This window comes from Copadichromis virginalis, linkage group LG16 (assembly GCF_057382275.1).
Source record: "Copadichromis virginalis isolate Kocher_CV1m ecotype Utaka linkage group LG16, C_Virginalis_male_GT1.1, whole genome shotgun sequence".
Classification (NCBI taxonomy): domain Eukaryota; kingdom Metazoa; phylum Chordata; class Actinopteri; order Cichliformes; family Cichlidae; genus Copadichromis; species Copadichromis virginalis.
In genome coordinates, this window is record NC_140633.1 from 11,796,466 (window position 1) to 11,810,735 (window position 14,270).

At 44.5% G+C, this 14,270-nt stretch overlaps 1 pseudogene; it reads left to right on the plus strand.

The window, feature by feature from the left end:
* Positions 1–4,637: 4,637 nt before the first annotated feature.
* On the plus strand, positions 4,638–7,760 carry LOC146690331 (olfactory receptor 11A1-like; annotated as a pseudogene).
* Positions 7,761–14,270: the final 6,510 nt, after the last annotated feature.

Below are 14,270 nucleotides of genomic sequence, written 5' to 3' on the forward strand. Positions count from 1 at the left end.
CTAAACGTCCAAGCAAGCACCGAGTACGCTACGACGTAATGGGAAACTCACAGGGAAACTCGCGGATTCTTTAACTGACTGCTGCGGCACACCTGCACCAGGATAAACCTCCGCCTACCCCGCTCCTGCTTTACAGGTGAAAATAGAGCAAAAGGACCGCTAGTCTTTGACTTTATTTATTTTCTGTTGTGTTTTACTTGCATCTATTTGAAAGAGTGAGTGTAAACACACAAAAAAAATTATTTTATGTGCTGGAATGTGCAGAAAATAGGTTTAAATATTAAACAAATTTCTTCCAGTCAGAGAATGTTGCATATAATAAAATTTTAGCTTGATGCATAAAGTTAAAAGATTAAAACTAATAAAACAAGTTTTAAAAAGGGACTTTTCCATTTGATTACATTTTGTGTGATGGATTATGCAGAAAAAATAGAATTGGGCTGAAAGATCTATCGCTTTATCACCTATTCAGGTTGTAAATCGTGTTTTTAAAAAGTAACTAAGTAATTAATTACTTTTGAAAATAAGTAATCAGTAAAGTAACTGGATTACTTTTGGGGGGAAGTAATCAGTAATTAGTTACTGATTACTTTTTTCAAGTAACTTGACCAACACTGGTCATAAACTGGGACAGAATCTTTTAAAATGAATTTTGGAAGAGCCTGTGATATTTTATTTATAGATAAGGACTTAATTACTTTCCAAAATTTCTGAGGGTTATTGAGGTTTTCTGTAGTAACAGATAAATAATATTCTGACTTAGCCTTCTTGATAAGTGTCGTGCATTTGTTTCTTAATTTCCTGAAATCTAACCAGTCAGTCAGGGAATCGTTTTTCCTAGCTTTTGCCCATGCCACATTGCGCTGATGGATGGACTCTGATAATGCCGATGAAAACCAAGGGTTCTCCCGTCCCTTGACCCTAAATTTTCTGGCAGGTGCATGCTTATTTAAAATCTTCATAAAAATTTCTTTAAAATAAGCCCAAGCCAGATGGATGTCTGGTATCAGACTCAAATTTTCTCAATTTACCATGGACAAATCATAATGAAACGCTTGCTCATTAAATATTTTAAAATTTCTTTTACAGATGATACACGGTTTACATTTAGGGATTTTAGTGTTCCTACAGGTAGCAACTACACAATGATCACTTAAATCATTACAGAACACGCCTAGAGACAGGAACTTATGAGGGACATTTGTTAGAATTAGGTCAATCAAAGTAAATTTGTCAGGACTCTTTATATTTGGCCTTGTAGGTAGGTTGACCAACTGGCTAAGATTAACAGAGTCACAGAAGGATTTAAATTCATCAGAAGCTATATTCAGCCAGTCCCAGTTCAAGTCTCCGGCCAATAGAAGTTCGTTATAATTTAATTTGGACAGAAGATACTTTAGAGATAATAAAGTTTCCTTTACAGCAGATGGAGGCCTATAGCACCCAACAACTGTTATAGAGAGAGACTTTACTATTTTAATATTCAAAGCCAAGAATTCCATTTGTTTAGGAATAGATTCAGATAAAACAATGGATACTTCATATCTTGATTTAACATAAATTGCTACGCCTCCACCTTTCCTAGGCCTATCTGTACAATAAAGATTGTATCCCGTTATGTTGATGTCATCATCTGTAATAGATTTGGACAACCAAGTTTCGGAGATAATCACAATATCCGCGTTTGTCGATTTCGCCCAAATTCTGACCAAGTCCATCTTGTGTAATAAACTGCGTACGTTTAGATGAACACATTTTAACCCTGGCTGAGATTTAAAATCGGCAGGGGTCTGGACACTTTTCAACTCAGGTCCAGGATTTGGTTGCACATCTCCGGATATAAGTAAAAGTAAAACAATCATCATTAACCTTCGTTTCATATTACATTTAAAAGCATTTTCGTACTTTGCAGATGTTAACGACAAATACTGCTTTTTCTTAAGTGAACATGAAAGATTATACAGAACAAGGGAACCTTGTAATTTGGGTAATACTTCATATCGATTTAAGCTAACAACCAGAGCCAAATGAATCGTTGGTGACTCCAGGTGCACTGCTACAGTTGACCTAGTGCCACTAAAATAAGTTTCACCCATACTCAGCTCATATTTTGCAGTTCTCACCCAAGGAGCACCGCAATGTCCCAAGTCCCAAACCACGAATAAACACAATAAAGCTTCGATAAGTGTCCTTGTCTTCATAATGATAGCCCAGGGTCCAAAATGGGGGTGAATACAAAAGGCTCCAACCTATTAGCTCCGAATCCGAGCGGAGGTGGACTAAGCAATCCGGGGATCAGATGGAGGTGCGTCGTAGCAGGCTCCAGCCCGGCCTGTTAGCTGCGTGTCCGGACGGTGTAGCAGTCTCCGGCCTGTTAACTCTGCGTCCAGGCAGTATAGCAGGCTCCGTCCTGTTAGCTCCGAGTCCGGGCGGTGTAGCAGACTCTGGCTTCGTTAGCTTCGAAATACGGACAATGTAGCCGGCTCCGGCCTGCCAGCTCCGAGTCCGGGGAATGCAGCGGGCTCCGGCCTGATTAGCTCCGAGTCTGGGGGACGCAACAGGCCCCGGCCTGCTAGCTCCAAGTCCGAGCGGGGGAGGACAAGGAGGACAGGGCAGGGCCCAGCCTGCCCTCCCGGGAATCTAGTAGACGCAGTAGGCACCGGCAGGCTCCGGCCCGTCAATCCAAAGTCCAGGTGGAGGCGGACATGGTAGACTCAGGTTTGCCTACCCAGAGTCAGTATTTAGACCGGCCCGCTTTGTCCAAAGCCCTATTTCAGTCCAGAGGGAGACGCTACGCCGAGAGTTTACGTGTCGCCATCTTGGGTTTTTCTACTCTGGATTTATGTTTTTTGTCTGATTTTTGATTTTATCTTAATATAGTATGTTAAAATAAAAAATAAAGTCAATTCAAACATGTGAGGTTGTAAAGAATGATACCAAACAAGGCAAGGTAAATAGTTTTTTCAAGGCGAAATGTAGAGGTAAAACCAAAAGTAGTCAATAATGGCCAATTATACCTCAGTTACTAACTCCATCCATCCATTCGCTTATGCTTATCCTTTTCAGGGTCGCGGGGGGCGCTGGAGCCTATCCCAGCTGTCATAGGGCGAGAGGCGGGGTACACCCTGGAGAGGTCGCCAGTCTGTCGCACGGCTAACACACAGAGACAGACAACCATTCGCACTCACATTCACTCCCGCATTCACACCTATGGGCAATTTGGATTAATCAATTACCCTAACCCCACAAACTGCTGTGGTTAGCACTGTGGCCTCACAGCAAGATGGTTCTGAGTTCAATTCCACCATCAGGCGGGGTCTTTCTGTGTGGAGTTTGCATGTTCTCCCCGTGTTTGCGTGGGTTCCCTCCGGGTACTCCGGCTTTCTCCCACAGTCCCAAGACATGCAGTTACTAACTCAATTACTTTATTCAAGAAGTAACTAGTTACTATAACTAGTTGTTTTTTCAAAGTAACTTGCCCAACACTACCCCTAGGTCACTTCAGGTATTAGTGACACCCTAATGCTCCGAATGTCTTGAAGGCTCTAATTAATGATGTATTAAGAGACTTAAAAATTTATATTTTTTTTATCAATATTTTGCTTACCTGCTTGACATATTTTTTTCAAGTTCCCTGAATAGCATGTCATCCATGTCTGCAGTATTCTGCAATAGCTTCTGGAGAACAGGTTGGGTTTAAAGGCTGAAAAATGTGAATTACATTCTTCCTCTGTCACTTTCTCGGACTGGCAAAGACGGCAAGTGAAGACTGATCCAGTGAATGTGCGGGTTATGACCCAGTGGCCTACTCCCAGCCTAGTCGACAACTGTTGCAGTACATCCTTGGCTTCCTTAGTTTCTACTATAGGTTCATTTACAACTATAGCCAGGTAACTGCACCCTTTACACCACTCACTTCCAGTAGAGTCCCCTTTGTCTGGTCCGCAGAAGCACCAGTAGCCTTTAGCAAGCCTAAGGAGCACCTGACACTAAACTACAATTTGAATTTAATTTATTTAAATTCAGTTTCTGATGACACAAAGTTCTGCCCATAGTTAGTATCTTGCCCAAGGATATTTGACATGCAGACTGGAGAAGCCAGAGCAGAGATAAGCCTGAGATAAGCTCAGGTTTATCTCTGTTTGAGGCTTCTGTAATATCACCCATCAATTTTGATTGGCGATGAGGCCTTGCTCAAGGGCACTGAACAGAATACACCCCGGTCAGATAAAGAAATTCCTGTAAAGTCCTTGTCTTGCAAGCTTGCTCCTACATCAGATCTTATGAAATCAACTCTGTGATTAGCGCTTCAGCACTTAAGTTACCTGCCACTCTTTGCATCCATCCTAAATTCCATTTCTCAAGTTAAACCAGTTCAATCTAGTCCATTGTGTAAGATTTCATATCTCAGCTAAAAAAAAATTGTGTTGAAGTTGTGCAGTGCTAAGCAAAAGAGAATGAAAAGGGTGAGATGAACCTCCAGTGTTCAGCTCCTTGAGGCTTAATTTGTCTGATAAAAACCTTCCACAGACTGTAACTGCTCACTGTTTGCATGATGGTGCATTTTTCAATATTTTCCATTTATTCACCTTGCGCAATTTGTTTAATGAAACATTTTGTAGTTTTTTAAAACATTAATGGATGAAGAATTAAATGTTACCTATATAAGTTTTGATAGACATGTGGAAATTAATACAGATATTTTTATTTTTTTATTATGTTCACATTATATATTCTAATAACTTGCAGTAACTCTATTATTATATACCTCATTTTGATCCACAAAAATCTCCACAAACCTATGTACACTTTTATTGCAGCATTGCTACTGAACGTTGTTATTTACGCCACAACTATTTACCCAAAACTCCTGATTGACTTTTTATCTAAAAAACAAATCATATCATATTCAGCATGTCTCTTTCAGTTTTCCATAATTTATTCTCTGGGTTCTTCAGAGTTTGTTCTCTTGGCAGCCATTGCCTATGACAGATATATGGCTATATGCAAACCTCTACAATATCCAACCATCATGAGAAAAAGCACTGTGAGTATTTTCCTGGTCATAGCTTGGCTTGTACCTGTATTTGTCACGGTTCGGCATGGCAAACCGTGGGGGGTGTGGGGAAGGAGGACCCAGGCGCGATGCTCTATGTACAAGCAGTGCGTTTATTTACAGTGGTGGAACAAAACAACAATAAATCCCCGTGCTTTCCCTGACTCCAGTGTCGTGTCTCTCCGTGAATAGTTCGTGCCTCAGTGCTCTCCGCTCCCGTGTCTCAGCACTCCTCGTGCTGGCTGCCGTCTGGCGCTCCACACTTCTCCTGGGGACACAATAGACGCAGCTGTCAGGACACATACAGTGGGGCAAAAAAGTATTTAGTCAGCCACCGATTGTGCAAGTTCCCCCACTTAAAATGATGACAGAGGTCAGTAATTTGCACCAGAGGTACACTTCAACTGTGAGAGACAGAATGTGAAAAAAAAAATCCATGAATCCACATGGTAGGATTTGTAAAGAATTTATTCGTAAATCAGGGTGGAAAATAAGTATTTGGTCAATAACAAAAATACAACTCAATACTTTGTAACATAACCTTTGTTGGCAATAACAGAGGTCAAACGTTTACTATAGGTCTTTACCAGGTTTGCACACACAGTAGCTGGTATTTTGGCCCATTCCTCCATGCAGATCTTCTCGAGAGCAGTGATGTTATGGGGCTGTCGCCGAGCAACACGGACTTTCAACTCCCGCCACAGATTTTCTATGGGGTTGAGGTCTGGAGACTGGCTAGGCCACTCCAGGACCTTCAAATGCTTCTTACGGAGCCACTCCTTTGTTGCCCGGGCGGTGTGTTTTGGATCATTGTCATGTTGGAAGACCCAGCCTCGTTTCATCTTCAAAGTTCTCACTGATGGAAGGAGGTTTTGGCTCAAAATCTCACGATACATGGCCCCATTCATTCTGTCCTTAACACGGATCAGTCGTCCTGTCCCCTTGGCAGAAAAACAGCCCCATAGCATGATGTTTCCACCCCCATGCTTCACAGTAGGTATGGTGTTCTTGGGATGCAACTCAGTATTCTTCTTCCTCCAAACACGACGAGTTGAGTTTATACCAAAAAGTTCTACTTTGGTTTCATCTGACCACATGACATTCTCCCAATCCTCTGCTGTATCATCCATGTGCTCTCTGGCAAACTTCAGACGGGCCTGGACATGCACTGGCTTCAGCAGCGGAACACGTCTGGCACTGCGGGATTTGATTCCCTGCCGTTGTAGTGTGTTACTGATGGTGACCTTTGTTACTTTGGTCCCAGCTCTCTGCAGGTCATTCACCAGGTCCCCCCGTGTGGTTCTGGGATCTTTGCTCACCGTTCTCATGATCATTTTGACCCCACGGGATGAGATCTTGCGTGGAGCCCCAGATCGAGGGAGATTATCAGTGGTCTTGTATGTCTTCCATTTTCTGATGATTGCTCCCACAGTTGATTTTTTCACACCAAGCTGCTTGCCTATTGTAGATTCACTCTTCCCAGTCTGGTGCAGGTCTACAATACTTTTCCTGGTGTCCTTCGAAAGCTCTTTGGTCTTGGCCATGGCGGAGTTTGGAGTCTGACTGTTTGAGGCTGTGGACAGGTGTCTTTTATACAGATGATGAGTTCAAACAGGTGCCATTCATACAGGTAACGAGTGGGGGACAGAAAAGCTTCTTACAGAAGACGTTACAGGTCTGTGAGGGCCAGAGATTTTCCATGTTTGAGGTGACCAAATACTTATTTTCCACCCTGATTTACGAATAAATTCTTTACAAATCCTACCATGTGAATTCATGGATTTTTTTTTCACATTCTGTCTCTCACAGTTGAAGTGTACCTCTGGTGCAAATTACTGACCTCTGTCATCATTTTAAGTGGGGGAACTTGCACAATCGGTGGCTGACTAAATACTTTTTTGCCCCACTGTATAACCGCGGGCATACACACACTAACCTAGCTCAACAGGATGACTAACATGAAGTCTCACGGAATGATCCCGCGTCGGTGGGAGCTCCAAGACTCTCCTAAGTAGCTCCCCCGACGAGGCCTGATCAGCAGCAGGTGTGTGGCTTCAGGTGTGGCCAGACCGTCAGCAGGGCCACACCCACCAGGCCTGAAGGCGCCCGCCGAAACACATATACACACACGCAAACAGGGAGAAAGACAGCAACACCAAATATACATACAATAATAATAATATAATACATAACTGCTCAGGGATCCTGGGTCGCTCAGACCCAGGACCCTGACAGTATTGCAGTCCAAGCAATAGGAATGGCTAAAAGTAAACTGTGTTCCTTTCATTTAAAATCAATATTTTGTAACAATGCAATTTACACTCTTCAGTGTGTAAGATCAAGGTTAGTTACTGTATTTGGTATAATTTGTTATTTTGATTTTGTGATACTTCCTCTTCTTTTTATAGTTTTCACATACACAAAAATCTTTATGGTCTCTTAAAACAGTCGTAAAGTAATCAAGAAAAAAGCTGCAGAGACCTGTTTACCCCACATACTGGTTTTAGTGAGCTTTTCCTGTTTAGGTGTCTATGATGTAACCATATCTCGAGTGGAATCAGATTTCCCTAAAACTGCACGCTTTATAGTGTCATTACAACTAGCTTTGTATCAACCTTTATTTAATCCATTAATATACGGGCTTAAAATGAAGGAAATTTCTAAACATCTAAAAAGGTTGTTTTGTCCAACAAAAATTATTTGATGCGTCAATAAATTCCTCATTTCAGAAAATGTACTTATTAAATATTATAAACTCATGAAATTGATTTGGTCCACATATTTTACACCTTTTTTTGAATAAATTAATCAGTGAATTTAAAATGTTTTTACTGTTTATGATTGCTCAGGGTGCATGTCTATTGTAACATAAATGTTATAGTTTAAATGTTATAGTTACAGTTAAAATACTGGTTTTTAGACTGCTGCACAGCACAAGAACTCAAGAGTAAAACATTTACAAATTCCAGCAAAATGAATTAAACTAATGCTGACATATACTATGTTCAGAGAGTTTTCTTCATCCGTTAATTTTATACAGTGTTAATTTTTACTTTTCTTTAAATAAATTTGCAAAATGTATAACATTTACAGCTGTACTTCTGTGAAAACAAAATTAAATCTTTCCTCTCTGAGCTTTTATTTTTAGAAATTGTATACTGAGTAGGGACAAATGTTGTGTGGTCTATGACACAATTTACAAATAACAAAATAAACCGTTTTATTGTTAAACATACATAGCTTTGTGAAGAAATCAAACAAATCAAACAAGCCTGCCTGAGGCCTGTTTGAAACTAGAACCTTGATGCTGTGACAGTGATAACATTACACCAGTAGTACACTAGTAATGCAGGGGAGTGTAAAAGAAGAGGGCGACCTGATTGCATTTCATAAAAATATTCCTTTTTTTCTCAAATATGTGTACGAGAGGTGATGAAGACTAAATCGATGAATATGTAACTGTTCTTGAGGTCTGTTAGATCAGACCTTATTGTATGAATTCTTATCTGAATATCTTACAAACTAGAGAGATTACATTGGAATTACTGTTTTATGAAGCAATATGGTCTGAACTGTGAGAAAGTCTAAAGGTGGAGAAAAAGAAAACTCCCCTTTGTTCTGAAAAGGGAGTATCACAAAATGGTAACAATACAAGAATACACTGTTAGACAAAATGCGCAAAATCCCTACCCTCACCTATGGCCACGAGCTGTGGGTAGTGACCGAAAGAACGAGATCGCGGATACAAGCGGCAGAAACGAGCTTCCTCCGAAGGGTGGCTGGCCTCTCCCTTAGAGATAGGGTGAGAAGTTCGGCCATCCAGGAGGGGCTCAGAGTAGAGCCGCTGCTGCTCCACATCGAAAGGAGCCAGCTGAGGTGGTTCGGGCATCTGACAAGGATGCCCCCTGGGCACCTCCTGGGTGAGGTGTTCCAGGCATGTCCCACCGGGAGGAGGCCCCGGGGCAGACCCAGGACACGCTGGAGAGATTATATCTCTCGGCTGGCCTGGGAACGCCTTGGTGTTCCCCCGGATAAGCTGGAGGAGGTGGCTGGGGAGAGGGAGGTCTGGGCCTCTTTGCTTAGGCTGCTGCCCCCGCGACCCGGCCTCGGATAAAGCGGATGAAGATGGATGGATGGATGGATGTTAGACAAAATAAAATAAACTGCTATCAAGCTGGCCACACTTAAGCAGTCAGTGGGTTACTGTTATTTCTATCTTTCCTTCTTTCTTTTCCCTTTAATCTTTCTTTCCTTTTACTTCTTTGTTTCCTCTGGGCCCAAGGCTTAGTGACTGATGTGTGTTTATAGCTCTTTAGAGAAATGAGGAGTGGTGTGTGTGCAATAGGTTTCCTTTCTTCTCTACTTTTGTCCTATTCCTTGTCTCCCATGCATAAAATTGCTGTTCACATTCACACACATGCACACACGATCATAGACAGTAGGCACATTTTATCTAATCAGTTTCCTGTAGATAAATCAAAGAGCGCCTTCTACATTTATAAAAGAGAGAGAGAGAGAGAAGGTCTGTGCTACTTTTTGACTGAAGGTTCCTCTGATATATATGTTTTATTTCTGTGATGTCTTTCTGTCTCCCTGCAGACAAGTATAAAGGAGGGTGTTAAAAGTCCGCTTGTTCACTGTAGCTGTTTTATACTACGTTACCCATGATGCACCTCGGTATCCGTACTTCCGGTTGGGAACGTGTTCAGCGCAGTTCTGCACAGATGAGAGGTGTGTCAGAGGAGTAACGTATTTACTTGCATTCCTGTGTGAGTTAATACTGTGTGCGTACTTACCATGCGAGTATTGTAAGATGAGAGTGATGCTTGTTTGACTTTATCTGTGTATTTTGCTACGTAAGAAGCTAGTCCCGTTGCTATCGCTAAGATGCGTTTTTTTGGCCTACTACAGGCAGCCTTGTGTTCAGCCCATATTTCATTCCATATACGACTTACTGTCAAGCATTGTGGTTGTAGGTGGATGTAACTATTTACTATGTTTATTCTCTGAAGCGTTGTAATCTGCAGAGGTCTGGTTTGCCAATGTATATACGAGCCAGAAATTCACGGGGGCAGCAACCCAAGCAGAGATCCCTCTCCCCAGCCACCTCCTTCAGCTTGTCCGGGGGAACACCAAGGTGTTCCCACGCCAGAAAGAGATATAATCTCTCCAGTGTGTCCTGGGTCTGCCCCGCAGCCTCCTCTCGGTGAGACATGCCCGGAAATCCTTACCCAGGAGGCATCCTTGTCAGATGCCCGAACCACCTCAACTGTCCCCTTTAGATGTGGAGAAGCACCTTGTCTACTCTGAGCCCCTCCTGAATAGCCCAACTTCTCACCCTATCTCTAAGGGAGAGGCAAGCCACCCTTTGGAGGAATCCCATTTCCGCCACTTGTGTCTGCGATCTCATTCTTTTGGTCACTACCCACAGCTCGTGACCATAAGTGAGGTAGGGACGTAGATCGACCGGTAAATTGAGAGCTTTGCTTTTACACTTAGCTCTCGCTTCATCACAGGGGCCGCATCACTGCGGCAGCTGCACCGTCTGTCTGTCGATCTCCCGTCCCCTTCTCCCGTCACTCGTGAACAAGACCCGTTGCTATCGTTACACTCGCTACACTCCTCCACTTGGGGCAGGAACTCGTCCCTGACCCGGAGTGGGCACTCCACCCTTTCCCGGCTGAGGACCATGGCCTCTGATTTGGAGGTGCTGATTCTCATTCCCACGGCTTCACACTCGGCTACAAACCGTTCCAAGGGGAGCTGGAGGCCATCACCCGATGAAACCAACAGAACCACATCATCAGCAAAAAGCATAAATGCGATCCTGGGACCACCCAAGTGAAAGCCTTCCGCCACTTGGCTATGCCTAGAAATTCTGTCGATAAAAATTATGAACAGAATCGGTGACAAAGGGCAGCACTGGCGGAGCCCATCACCTACCAGGATCGAGTCCGACTTATTGCTGGCTATGCGGCCCAAGCTCTTGCAACGGTTGTTTAATGGACTGAATGGCCGCCCGTAGCAATGAGCCAGATACCCCATGCTCCCGGAGCACCCCCCACCCCACTGGACCCTTGAGGGACACGGTTGAATGCTTTCTCCAAGACCACAAGACACATGTACTGTAGACTGATTGAGCAAACACCCATACACCCCACAAGTATCCTTGAGAGGATAAAGAGCTGATCCAGTGTTCCACAACCAGACGAAAACCGCATTGTTCCTCCTGTATCCGAGGTTCAACTAATGGATGGCCTCTCCTCTCCAGTACCCTGGCATAGACTTTCCCAGGGAGGCTGAAGAGTGTGATTCCCCTGTAGTTGGAACACACCCTCCATTCCTCTTTCTTAAAGATGGGGACCACCACCCCGGTCTGCCAGTCCAGGGGTACTGGCCCTGATCTCCACGCATCATTGTAGAGACATGTCAACCAAGACAGCCCTACAACATCCAGAGCCTTCAGGAACTCGGGGCGGACCTCGTCCACCCCAGGGGCTCTATCACCAAGGAGTTGTTGAACTGCCTCAGTGACCTCGCCCCCAGAGATTGGCGGGTCATCCCCTTCGTCCCCAGACTCTGCCTCCGCCACAGAAGACGTGCCAGTGGGATTGAGGAGGTCATTGAAGTATTCTTTTCACCGCCCGACAATTTTCTCAGTCGAAGTCAGCAGCACTTCACCCGCACTATACACAGTGCAGGTAGAACACAGCTTTCCCCTCCTGAGCCGCCTGACGGTTTGCCAGAATCTCTTCGAGGCAGTTCAAAAGTTTTTTTCTATGGCCTCTCCGAACTCCTCAAACACCCAAGTTTTTGCTTCAGCCACCACCCGCGCCACATTCCGCATTGGCCTGTCGGTACCTATCAGCTGCCTCCGGAGTCCCACAGGCTAAACAAGCCCAGTAGGACTCCTTCAGCTTGTTGGCTCCCCTCACCTCTGGTGTCCACCATTTGGTTCAGGGATTACCACCACAAAAGGCACCAACTAGCTTGCGGCCGCAGCTCACTGCAGCGACTTCGGCAATGGAGGTGCTGAACATGGTCCATTGGGACTCAATGTTCCCAGTCTCCCTCGGAATGCTGTTGAAGCTCTGCCGGAGGTGTGATTTGAAGAATTTCCGGACCGGGGCCTCTGCTAGGCATTCCCAGCACACCCTCACTGTACTTTTAGGCGCCTCCCACGCCACCTGATCCAACTCACCACCAGGTGGTGATCAGTTGACAGCTCAGTCCCTATCTTTACCCGAGTGTCTAAAACAAATGGCCTCAGGGTTTACAAAATCGATCATCGACCCGTGGCCTAGAGTGTCCTGGTGCCACGTGCACTTATGGACACTCTTGTGTTTGAACATGGTGTTTGTTATGGCCAAACTGTGGTTTGCACAGAAGTCCAATAACAAAACACCACTTGGGTTCAGATCCGGGAGGCCGTTCCTCCCATTCACGCCCCTCCAGGTCTTGCTGTCATTGCCCACGTGAGCACTGAAGTCTCCCAGTAGGACAACAGAGTCCCCAGGATGAGCACCCTCCAGTACCCCACCCAGGGACTCCAAGAAGGCTGGGTACTCTGAATTGCCGCTCGGCACATCAGCGCAGACAACGGTCAGAACCCGTTCCCTGACCCGAAGGCGACGGGAACAAACCCTCTCGTCCACTGGGAGAAACCCCAACATACCAGCATCAAGCTGAGGGGATACCAAGATACCCACCCCAGTCTGCCGCCTCTCACCGGGGGCAACTCCAGACTGAGACAGAGTCCAGCCCCTCTCCAGGAGGCTGTTCCAGAGCACAAGCCATGCTTTGACATGAGCCCGACTATATCTAGCTGGTACCTCTCAACCTCACCCACTAACTCAGGCTCCTTCCTCACCAGAGAGGTGACATTCCATGTCCCAATTGCCAGTCTTGGTAGCCGGGGATCGGTCCACCAGGTCCTCCGCTACTGGCCACCGCCCGACTCACATTGAACCCGACCCCTACGGTGCCTCCTGCGGATGGTGGGCCTGCAGGAAGATGGGCCCATGTCCCTTTTTTAGTCCACGGTGCCCGACTAAGGCCCGGCCACCAGATGCTCGCCCTCGGGCACCCTCACCAGGCCTGGCTCCAGGGTGGGGCCCCGGTAACCCTTTCCTGGGCAGGGTGAACTGTTCCCTTGATGGTCTTGTTATAGGGGTTTTCTAAATTGCTCTATGTCTGGTCCCTCATCCAGGACCAATTTGCCATGGGATACCGTACCAGGGGACAAAAGCCTCCAGACAACATAGCCCCTGGGATCTCTGGGACACACAAACACCTCCACCACGACAAGGTGGTGATTTTTTCACTAGTTTTGATTTTGCCTACAGGCACTATCACTACTGGTAGCATTAGACAATACCTGGAAACTAGTTGCACATGTAGTTCAATACCTCCAGCAGGACTGGTATCTGCTCCATTGTACTAGAAGGAACAGGATTATGGAATTATTTTTCTAGTCACACACTAGAAAAAACTTAATCCAAGCAAATAATTTAATTTTACAGGAGCAATTAAATTCCTTGTGAGTAAATGCTGTAAATTCAATAACCTGTGTGTGTAGAATTTAGCAGAGATAAGAGCTTTTGTTAATAGTGTGAACATATCAATCCGGGACCATCCAGTCTGGTAGTGCGTACTGTCCAGTTCGCAGACCATATTTCTCTGCTATTAGTTCTTCTTAACTGGCTCCCAGTCAAATCCAGAATTTAATTTAAAATAATTTCCTTCACATACAAACTCTGAGCACTTCCCTTTCAGACTGCAGGCTTACATGTGGTTCCTGGAGTCTTTAAAAGTAGAATAGGAGGCCAAGTCTTCAGTTCTATGGCCCATCTTGTATGGATCCAGCTTCCAGTTTGGATTTGTGAAAGACACACTCTGTACATTTAATATTAGAATAATATCATGCATAAGAAGCTTTAAAATAGACCTCATGGGTTAACAGCTGAGTTACACTGGAGACATTGTAACTGTATCATAAGTACTGCTTTAACCTCAATAACTTCAGGGTGACACTGGATACATTGCAGCTGTGGGGTTGTCACAGGAAATCATGTTTCACTAAATAAATTAATCTTCTCTGTAGTCTTGTTCTTTTTTTGTCCTGTTTGTCTCCTCAATATTCAACATTGTAGTTATATCATGTTTTATAACTTGTCAGTAAAATGACCAAAGTGAGATTTTTCAGCACATCTCT